We start from the raw sequence: 11,062 nt of genomic DNA on the forward strand, positions 1-11,062 counted from the left end.
TTCCCAGCTATAAGTTTTTCTCTCGCTCGAATAATTTTTTATCTTTTCTTCACGTGGATGAGGGAGAAAAACAAAAAGGGGGGGGGGTAGAGAAAGGGGAAGAAAAAAAAGAGGAAAAAACCATATAATCGCTATATAATCGGATCAAAACCGGGAATTCCAAAAGCCGATTACCGACTAATAGCATAATGAACTTTCATACGCGCCGAAAGAATTGGTGTAAAGTAAATTACTGCTCGACCAGAGATTCGAACGCTCGAAATAACTGGAATCCTTTTGATCTCGCTGAAGTATCGGTGCTCTTTACGATGTATGGAATCTGTTAGATAATCGTTTTGATCAATTCGGAAAAATGACAAATTGTCTTCAGTATTCTTACTAGCTTTATTGTATTAAGTTCTTTCTGAAAGTTGTGTACATTATTTGTAAAAATTGTGATATTTGTGCAGTTTTAGTAAAACATTTTAATTTCTAATTATTTATTAATTCGATATATAAATCTGTTAGTAAAAATATCAGATGTAAGAATGTTGAATAGTGTTCAATAATCTGCTAATATCAAGTGAAAAAATTAGTTTATTTGTTAGTGAAGTTAATTATTAGAAAATTTGTAAAGATTATATAATATGTGATAAGTGTAAAAATTTATTCGAAATAAAACATTTGGAGATTTAGTTTATGGAATAATTCAAGAGCCGCGAATTTATATTACTTTAGACTCTACTATCGAACAAAATTTTCATAGAACGCGAGTGAAGAAGTATGAAATAAACGCGAGTAAATTGAATAAAAAGCAAAAACGCGAATTGGGAGGAAATATCAGATAAACGCGGAAAAATATGCAATAATAAGTCGAACTAGGGATGAAGCTATTATTTCAATACGCGATTCACTGACTCTAATATTTATCAAAATTGAAAACTTCTCGTAAAAATCGATTATTAATTGCGAAACACTAGTGAGACGGTTTAATTAGGGGCAGCACAATATATAACACAACTAACTACCCATATCACCAGAAAAAAAAACCCATTTTTGTCACTCACAATTCGAAGAATAGGCAGCTGGGCTCTGCAACGTGGATTTTGGCTGCATTGCCTCCTTCCTTCCTTCCTTCCATCCTCCCAGATCGTCATCCTTCCGCAAATCATTCCACTTCCTCGTCGTTGATTTCCCAAGACTCACAGACTCACACTTTGTGAGTCACTGTGGAATGGGCGACGCGAAAAGTGCTTCGAAACGCGATTCATTTAGAGGGGGAGAAATCGCGAATTTATATTACTTTAGACTCTACTATCGAACAAAACTTTCATAGAACGCGAGTGAAAAATTGAAAGAAAGTATCAAATAAACGCGAGTAAATTGAAAGAAAAGCAAAAACGCGAATTGGGAGGAAATAGTTAAACGCGGAAAAATATTCAATAATAAGCGAACTAAGGATGAAGCTATTATTTCAATACGCGTTGCACTGACTCTAATATTTATCAAAATTGAAAATTGATTTATCACGGTAAACTACTTGGACGGTTTAATTAGGGGCATAGTGCAACGAGTACAGTGCACTCGTTGCAAATCAGCTCACAATATACAATTCAATAATGTAACTAACTACTTAACATGCAAAATTCATGCAACTCCTGCGAAGAATTAGATTAGTAAATCACAATTCATGAAACAAATTCAAAATTCATTTTTCAATAGCATAGAAAATATCATAAATACTGAAAGAAAATGAAATTATAGATTGCTGGAAGAAAAGTACATATTAAATTTAGAAATAACCTGTAACGAAAATTTATTTCATTAATGGACAGCTGAAACGCCGAAATATTTTCATTAGGCAACCTCTCAAATTCATTTCGATATCCTATTCGACAAGTACGAAGAACAACAATAACAAACTGAAATCTCGATTTCCCTAAACCCTCAAAACAATCTCGAAATACGTTCGATAATAATTTTCTCGCGTGTATTAACGACCCGAAGGATTATTTAAATTTATTTCAAGCAAAAAGTAGCAGTAGTTCAGTAGTAAATAGTGGACTATTAGACTTTGAATAGTCCAAGTTTAAGTTTTAATAATTAGAAAAATTAGAAAAATTCAAAGCAGAGTATTCAAAGTCTAATAGTAAATTTCAGAAAGAAATTTTGAGAGAAGGTAGTTGAGTGTGTATAGGGTGGACATAGGCTGCTAGCCAGAAGCCCTCGACCACCCTACCCACGTCTCAGTACCCTCAGATCAAAATTACGCGAAGTGTCTAGGGCCCAGTATAAAGGGTAAATGATTTCGCGGGAGCTCGCGGGTCTATTTATACCTGCGGTACCCCTTCCCCAAAATCATTAGCAAAGTCGTTAATAATTCGGGCGGGAATCGACTATTTTTCGCGGGAATCGACTACTTTGCGCGGGAAACGGACTACTTTGCGCGGGAGATCGATCACTTTTCGCGGGAAATCGATAATTTCTCGCGGGAATCGGTCACTTTTCGCGGGAAATCCTTCGTTTTTCGCGGGAATCAATTATTTTTCGCAGAAAATCGCCGATTCTTTCGTAATTCTATTTTGCATTCTATTGTAATGTTATAATAACGTATAATTTATTAATTCTCACAATTTTTTGGTATAAATTTATACTTCTAACAATTTGTTATAACATTGCATATAACAATTTATACGTTTTTACAATATTCTTCAATGGAAACGTACGTTTTAACGTTCTCGTTACTTACTCGTGCTTAAATTAATTTCGTAAGGATTAAAAATCAGGTTGACCTGTGGTCGTAGATTAAAAATAACCATAGTACAGCTAAATTTATCGTGTTAAATAATCCTTTTTACACAAATCAAAAATGTATTCAACGTTTGTTTCTTATAATATCGTGAAATGAATTATTTGTGCAGTTCTGTGCATTTTCTGTGCAGTTCAACCTAATTTACTTAAATTTACGTTGCGAGACAGTAAACTTACTGACTCTTGTAGAGAATTTACTGTACTTTGTCCAGTTTGGTGGAGAATATCGTTTAAATGCAATGGAAGTTTACCTGTGTTTTTCTGAATTTCAAAAATTCAGGCAGAATTGTAATTTATCAATTTTCACAATTTTGTTATAAATTTATACTTCCGACAATTTGTTATAACATTGCATATAACAATTTATACGTTCTCACTATACAAACTCGATTTCTTCGAGAGAGATAAATCATTTCGATAAGTACTAGTTGTACTTTGTCCAGTTTGGTGGAGAAAACGTATAATATAATTTATTTCACGATATTATAACAAACAAACGTTGAATACATTTTTCATTCGTGTAAGAAGAATTATTTAACACGATAAATTTAGCTGTACTATGGTTATTTTTAATCTACAACCACAGGACAACCTGATTTTTAGTCCCTACGAAATTAATTTAACCACGAGTAAGTAACGAGAACGCTAAAACCTATGTTTCCATTGAAGAATATTGTAAAAACGTATAAATTGTTATATGTAATGTTGTAACAAATTGTTGCAAGTATAAATTTATACCAAAAAATTGTGAGAATTAATAAATTATACGTTATTATAACATTACAATAGAAATCAAAATAGAATTACGAAAGAATCGGCGATTTTCTGCGAAAAATAATTGATTCCCGCGAAAAACGAAGGATTTCCCGCGAAAAGTGACCGATTCCCGCGAGAAATTATCGATTTCCCGCGCAAAGTAGTCCGTTTCCCGCGAAAAGTGATCGATCTCCCGCGAAAAGTAGTCGATTCCCGCGAAAAATAGTCGATTCCCGCCCGAATTATTAACGACTTTGCTAATGATTTTGGGGAAGGGGTACCACAGGTATAAATAGACCCGCGAGCTCCCGCGAAATCATTTACCCTTTATACTGGGCCCTAGACACTTCGCGTAATTTTGATCTGAGGGTACTGAGACGTGGGTAGGGTGGTCGAGGGCTTCTGGCTAGCAGCCTATGTCCACCCTATACACACTCAACTACCTTCTCTCAAAATTTCTTTCTCAAACTTACTATTAGACTTTGAATACTCTGCTTTGAATTTTTCTAATTTTTCTAATTATTAAAACTTAAACTTGGACTATTCAAAGTCTAATAGTCCACTATTTACTACTGAACTACTGCTACTTTTTGCTTGAAATAAATTTAAATAATCCTTCGGGTCGTTAATACACGCGAGAAAATTATTATCGAACGTATTTCGAGATTGTTTTGAGGGTTTAGGGAAATCGAGATTTCAGTTTGTTATTGTTGTTCTTCGTACTTGTCGAATAGGATATCGAAATGAATTTGAGAGGTTGCCTAATGAAAATATTTCGGCGTTTCAGCTGTCCATTAATGAAATAAATTTTCGTTACAGGTTATTTCTAAATTTAATATGTACTTTTCTTCCAGCAATCTATAATTTAATTTTCTTTCAGTATTTATGATATTTTCTATGCTATTGAAAAATGAATTTTGAATTTGTTTCATGAATTGTGATTTACTAATCTAATTCTTCGCAGGAGTTGCATGAATTTTGCATGTTAAGTAGTTAGTTACATTATTGAATTGTATATTGTGAGCTGATTTGCAACGAGTGCACTGTACTCGTTGCACTATGCCCCTAATTAAACCGTCCAAGTAGTTTACCGTGATAAATCAATTTTCAATTTTGATAAATATTAGAGTCAGTGCAACGCGTATTGAAATAATAGCTTCATCCTTAGTTCGCTTATTATTGAATATTTTTCCGCGTTTAACTATTTCCTCCCAATTCGCGTTTTTGCTTTTCTTTCAATTTACTCGCGTTTATTTGATACTTTCTTTCAATTTTTCACTCGCGTTCTATGAAAGTTTTGTTCGATAGTAGAGTCTAAAGTAATATAAATTCGCGATTTCTCCCCCTCTAAATGAATCGCGTTTCGAAGCACTTTTCGCGTCGCCCATTCCACAGTGACTCACAAAGTGTGAGTCTGTGAGTCTTGGGAAATCAACGCTTGGAGGAAGGATGACCATCTGAGAGGAAGGAAGGAAGGAAGGATGCAACGAAATCGACATTGCAGAGCCCAGCTGCCTAATCTTCGAATTGTGAGTGACAAAAATGGGTTTTTTTTCTGGTGATATGGGTAGTTAGTTGTGTTATATATTGTGCTGCCCCTAATTAAACCGTCTCACTAGTGTTTCGCAATTAATAATCGATTTTTACGAGAAGTTTTCAATTTTTCAAAATATTAGAGTCAGTGAATCGCGTATTGAAATAATAGCTTCATCCCTAGTTCGACTTATTATTGCATATTTTTCCGCGTTTATCTGATATTTCCTCCCAATTCGCGTTTTTGCTTTTTATTCAATTTACTCGCGTTTATTTCATACTTCTTCACTCGCGTTCTATCAAAGTTTTGTTCGATAGTAGAGTCTAAAGTAATATAAATTCGCGGTTTCTCCCTCTCTAAATAAATCGCGTTTCGAAGCACTTTTCGCGTCGCCCATTCCACAGTGACTCACAATTCGTTTAGATTGTTTCCTCGATGTGGCCATGGTGGTCATCAGTGACTGGAGTGCCTCAAATGTTTAGAATAATTAAAATAAAATAAATGTTGTCAACTAAAAATTTTGAACGTCATAGCTAGCTAGACATTATTTTCAACTGAAAGAAAAAATTATAAAGCATAATACTATAATCCTATGCTTAAAATGTATTTTCTTGTGGCCGCCTGACAGCAACCTGTAAATCTGGCGTGACAGTGAACGTGTTAATAAGTAAATGTTGTTCAAATTATGTCGTGTTTTATGTCATTTTCATAAGAAAAATCTCACGAACATGTTGAAAGCAATTCCAGATGAAAAAAAGTAAAATTAAAAAAATTATATTTTCCTATTATGATTTGTCGAGCCGTGAATCTCGTAAAGGAAACTGACTCTACGAGTGTCAGGGTTTGCTTTCTTTGGGTCTGACACTAGTGGAGAATATACTGTGTACCTTAAATAGATAGGAACATGTGGCGAGGATCAGTATCGGTGCGTCATCGTGCTTCCCGACACTAGAATGTCGGAATCTTTCCACAGAAATATCCTTCACACTTTGATCATTTTTATCGTCGTCGAGCTATACCTAATGGAATGGAAAAAGAAAAAAACAGAAAATACGGAATCTGCAAAAAGGGAGAGACGCGAGAGGAGTATGCGAGCGATTGAAGTACGAAGCGACAGGTGGGAATAAAGGTGTTTGCCCAATGGTGGATCGATGCTAGCCTTAGCATTGCTGACGCCCTTAGCATTGTTTGGTTGGCGGTTGAGGCAGCGTGCACGATCAACCGATTAGCCCTGACCTAGGCTGCTGTGTTATATTTGTGTCACCGTCGGTATGCGATCCCTTTGACATTCTCTCGCCTATCTCGCATCCCCGGTTTCACCGAGAAAGACACGTATCTACTGGAAAATTGCTCGCAGTTTTACGTTCGCTTTTTTTCTCCCTTTTCTTTTCTGAATGAAAATTGCACAGATGGCCCGCTGGGAGGGACGAAACGACGCGTGAGAGTTGTTATCACGAACAACGGGTGCAAACGTTTCACGTTACCTCGCTCGTGTAACGAATGCTCCAGGGGAGCGTTGTGACACACGAAATGCGTGGCTTTCGACGGTTACCAGCGACGAGGTGGTAGCAGTAGTGCACAGGGACACGCTATATCGGGAAAGAATTGTGGCGAAAAGGAGGTACAAGGTTAGAGAGGATCGCGATGGAACGAGGATGATACCGACGAATGTCAAGTTCTAGGAATGAAATTTTTATCGTTGAATTTCCACTCGATTCTCCGAATGACTACCGGCGGGTTTACATCGCCGTCTCGTGACCTGAAAACATAGGAAATTGAAGGAAACTACCGGCGTAAATGCAACTCTGGCAGATCCCTTCGGAGCACCGTGACACACCTGCACACACGTATACGCCAACTCGGTTGCAACCGGTGTACGTGTTTCACGAAGGACGTTATCGACGAGACACAAAAGCGGTTAAACGTGAAAACGCACGTCTACGTGTGCGAGCGATCTAGTTTTCAGTAACACGTTAAATTGTTTACGACGTCGCGATTCGAAAAAGAGAACGATGTTTGTTCCCGTTGGTAAACGTTTACCTCTTTCACGGCACCGATGATTTATCGCTCGCGTGCAAACGGAGAACGTCTTGAAATTTTCTTCGGGCCGCTGTTAACTTGGAAAAATTCGTCAATATTTGACGAGAAACTTCGTCGAGAGTCGCCGTACGAACGTTTATTTTCGCTTCCAGATATTTGCGTATCTTCGATCCCTTTCCGCTTTCTTCGTTCCGCGATAAAAAAAGCTCGATCGAGAATTTATCAGATAAAAAGGTTTCCTTGTTCCGTGAAAGAGAAGGAGAGGGGATATCTGAGGAAAAAGAGAAGAAAAAAACTGGTATTATACTAGAGTGCTCGTTAATTCTCCTTCGTTCGTTCTGCATGTTTTTTCTTCTCTTCCTTTTCTCGGCGTAAGAGAAGAAAACCGGGCATACCCCGTTCCAGTTTCTATAATCGTTGAACGGTGAGACTAACCGTCGTCGCAGACTGACCAGAGCATTTTTAGACGAATACGAGTTGCGCTGTTCCGTTTACGATCATGCCACGTGCTCTCACGTTTAAACGGCCGAACTGTTGAGCCGAGAGAGGTGGGTGCAACGCGTGTGCGTGCTCTTTAACGCGGGAGCGTGACACAATTAAGCGGGATCGGTGTCGGAGGAGAGGAGTTGTTACGAGAGTCGCGGCTAGATAATTAAGGGTGAAAAGCGCGATAGAGTGTCCACGTGACGAGCATTTCTCGCCGCGACTAATATGCGCGTTCATTCCGCTTAATAACGATGTTGATCACACCCATGTGCCGCTCGGCTAATTGGACCAATTAAGCGGTGGCTGTTGTTGCTTCGGCCGATCATGCGGCCGCGTACCGCTGCGACGAAAATTTCTGCTCGATTAATTCCTCCGTTCGCATCATTCGCGTAGGAAGTTCCAAACACTTTACTTCGGTATCTGCAGCGCGTTCGTTAAAGATTGGACCACTTTTTGAAATTTATTACTAACTTCGCGATCTATCGCCAACGTAGAGATCTCTTCGAGCTTTCGTGAAAGAAAAACGATAACAGACATAATTGTTGCCTTTTGCTGCTTACTCTGCTCTATTTTGCTCTATTTTGAAACTTTCTCAGTTGAGCTCCATTCTTTTATGAACACTCTGTATCGAGGAAAGTCGAAAATTCGGGTTAGCCATGCCTAGACAAGCTTACCTCCTAAGAATAACAGAAGTCGATTGAAGAGTAGCTGAGCGCAAATAAATGGTGGAAACAAAACGATCCCAGTTGGTCAGAGAGAAAGGAGCACGTCAGTTTCAGGCACAAGGTTATGCAAGCAGGGAGACCCGAGGTTTTCGACCTGATTTTATAAATCTTCGATATCTGTGCCTCGCATCGTGCAAACTCCTTTGTATGTATGTATGTCCTTTCTTCTGGCTACACGTGTTGCGGCGCTCCGGGCGACATTTTCATTCTCTCTCTCGCTCTCTTTCTTCCTCCTTTGTCCCTCTTCTTCGCGAGAGAAGAACTGGTTTGTCTCTGTTCGTGCCTGAGCATGGAAAAATTTTCCATAGACTCTACTTCCACCATGCTCTCTGAACCCACCTTTCGAAACGGTGGCCGATCTTTTTCGAAGCTTGTAGAAATCGTTTCGATTCTATCCTTCGTGAGAAGGAGTGGAAGAGAACGACTACCAGGGTTTGTCGATTTTCGAATAAACTTGGCAATTGGATCGAATCAATAGCGCATCGGAGGATCGTGGAATTTGGATTTGCTACAATGGGACGTGAATTAAGGGACGTTTGTCAACATTCTCTTCGTTCTCTCGATAACGAGACGATTGTGTACAGCATCTCCCGCGGCCAAAAATTGCTCTCGTGCTTCCAAAACGGAGCAAGCAGATTATAGAAAATTATACCGTGTCCGAAAGTTAATTACGTCGGCGGGAAAATGGTCCAAGTAGTAATTTCACGGTAGTCGAACGGTGAGAAGGTAGAATTTCCAGAAATGCAGTATTCCTGGCTGTGTACAGTCGGTGTAAGAAATACAGCGATATCGTAAATTCGAAGTACACTTTATTTTAACTCTTTGCGCTCGAACCCCGGGATATTTTACCTTTTAAACTCTCTGTGGACCCTTTGCCTGCAGAAAAATAATACGCATACAGTTTAACCCTTATGTCTATAACCAGAATTCTCGTCTACTTTCTGATAACAAAATTCTAAACTTGAGGCAAACACGGATAAGAAATGTGCAAAGTAACAGCGATCTGGCTTGGAAGACCAAATATTTGAAGTGAGAATTATGCAAAAGGGTACCCGGTTATTGACATAAAATGTATACGTTGTCTAAGCAATAATTGGCCAGAAAATAATTTCGAAAAGAAAATACGACCGTAAAGAGTTAATACAGATCGCGATAAAAGCGTCTCAGATTAAGATCAATGATTAAGCGACGAGAATTTTTTGTTATCCCTAACTAAGGACCACCCTGGACATTCTTATCGGTTGCACCGTCGATACAGAGACGATTAAATACACGTTAAGATTTGTGTAACGACACAGACCGATTGAGATAGGGCCCTTTAATTCGAGCGGCGGAACAGTTGACCGAGGGAGAGATACTTACCGTGGAACTCATTTCGCCGGCGTTTGAATATTTAAAAGGAAGATAGGCCATAAAAGTTGACAGCTTGCATGAAACATGCCTACGCTTGTCACTACGTAATACGGGTTTACTTATTCATCAGCCCCTACCGAGTGATATTCATCTGCGGGCTGTATTATGCATACGGTGAAAAATTCACGAATGTCATGTTCCCATTCCACGCGTGTGTCGATGATTGATCTTTCCTTCTTCTAATGAAAATCTAGTTTCTTCTCGTGTCAAAAAATTTCATTTTCTTTCTTTCTTTTAACACGTTGAATACCGTGTGTTGGTAATCGGTGGCCAAAATTAGCGAAAGCGTTTAGAAAGCGTTTAATTTGAATAAATGGCGATATTTGTAAAAATTTTATCTAACGCATCACACAGCGTACTTAACCCTTTGACTGCTGGCAGTTTAAGCATATGTTACGTTAGTTCAATCACTGTTTTGTAACATAAATAATATACGAATATAAAATTATGAAATTTGTAAAATAAATAATACTGTAGCAGCGTAACTTTCCACCGTCGCAATCACGGAAAAGCAAGACGCGGACGATTTGAAATTACTGGAAAGGGGGTGACGTCGCGATAAACCTCCTGCCCAAATTCTCACCAAGTCCCTCCTCACTAAAGGTACAACTTCCGACCTCTGAGTTTAAAAGTCCCCGCGCGTCTAAGGCACGGGTCTCCTAGGTAGCCTTACTGACGAGTCAACCGCGAACCTCCAGAGCAAAGACTTGTATCGATAAAGACTTCACCGGACTACCGTGTGGGTGCATTGCGTAACCCAATAACACGCATCTTCATTATCCTTCCATAGTATCCAACGTTCGATTATCACCGAGCGTCTATAGCAGTCAAAGGGTTAAATAGCTCCATTTCTAACTGTTCACGTATTATTTACGCATATTGGGATGCGTTGTATTTAAATAAAAAATTCTTCCGGCATTCAACGCGTTAATATCTTCCATCGTAGTCTTCCTTTCCTTAGAAACTCAGGTAACCCAAAAAAGTCTGCAAAAATTTCGTTCTACTCTTATTTCCCTCTACGAATCACGTGTCAGAGTACACGTGGTGTTTATCGCCTTCGATAAACTTGGAACAATTAAGTAACGAAGGTCAAAATACGAAGGCATTCGATCTTCTTGCGTAACACGAACAGAGTAGGAAACGTTTCGTAATTTTGTTTCTCTTTTGTTCTTCTTCTGTTTCTCGCCTCGTCCAAAAAAGTTGGACGAAGAAGATAAAGAGAGAGATAGTTGGTGTAACTTGTTAAGGTGAGAGTGAACGTTTCCCACACGAGCTTCGTAATTTATCATCGACACGGCTCGCGCGTCATTTGCATTAT

This window comes from Habropoda laboriosa, unplaced genomic scaffold (genome assembly GCF_001263275.1).
Source record: "Habropoda laboriosa isolate 0110345459 unplaced genomic scaffold, ASM126327v1 scaffold243, whole genome shotgun sequence".
NCBI lineage: Eukaryota > Metazoa > Arthropoda > Insecta > Hymenoptera > Apidae > Habropoda > Habropoda laboriosa.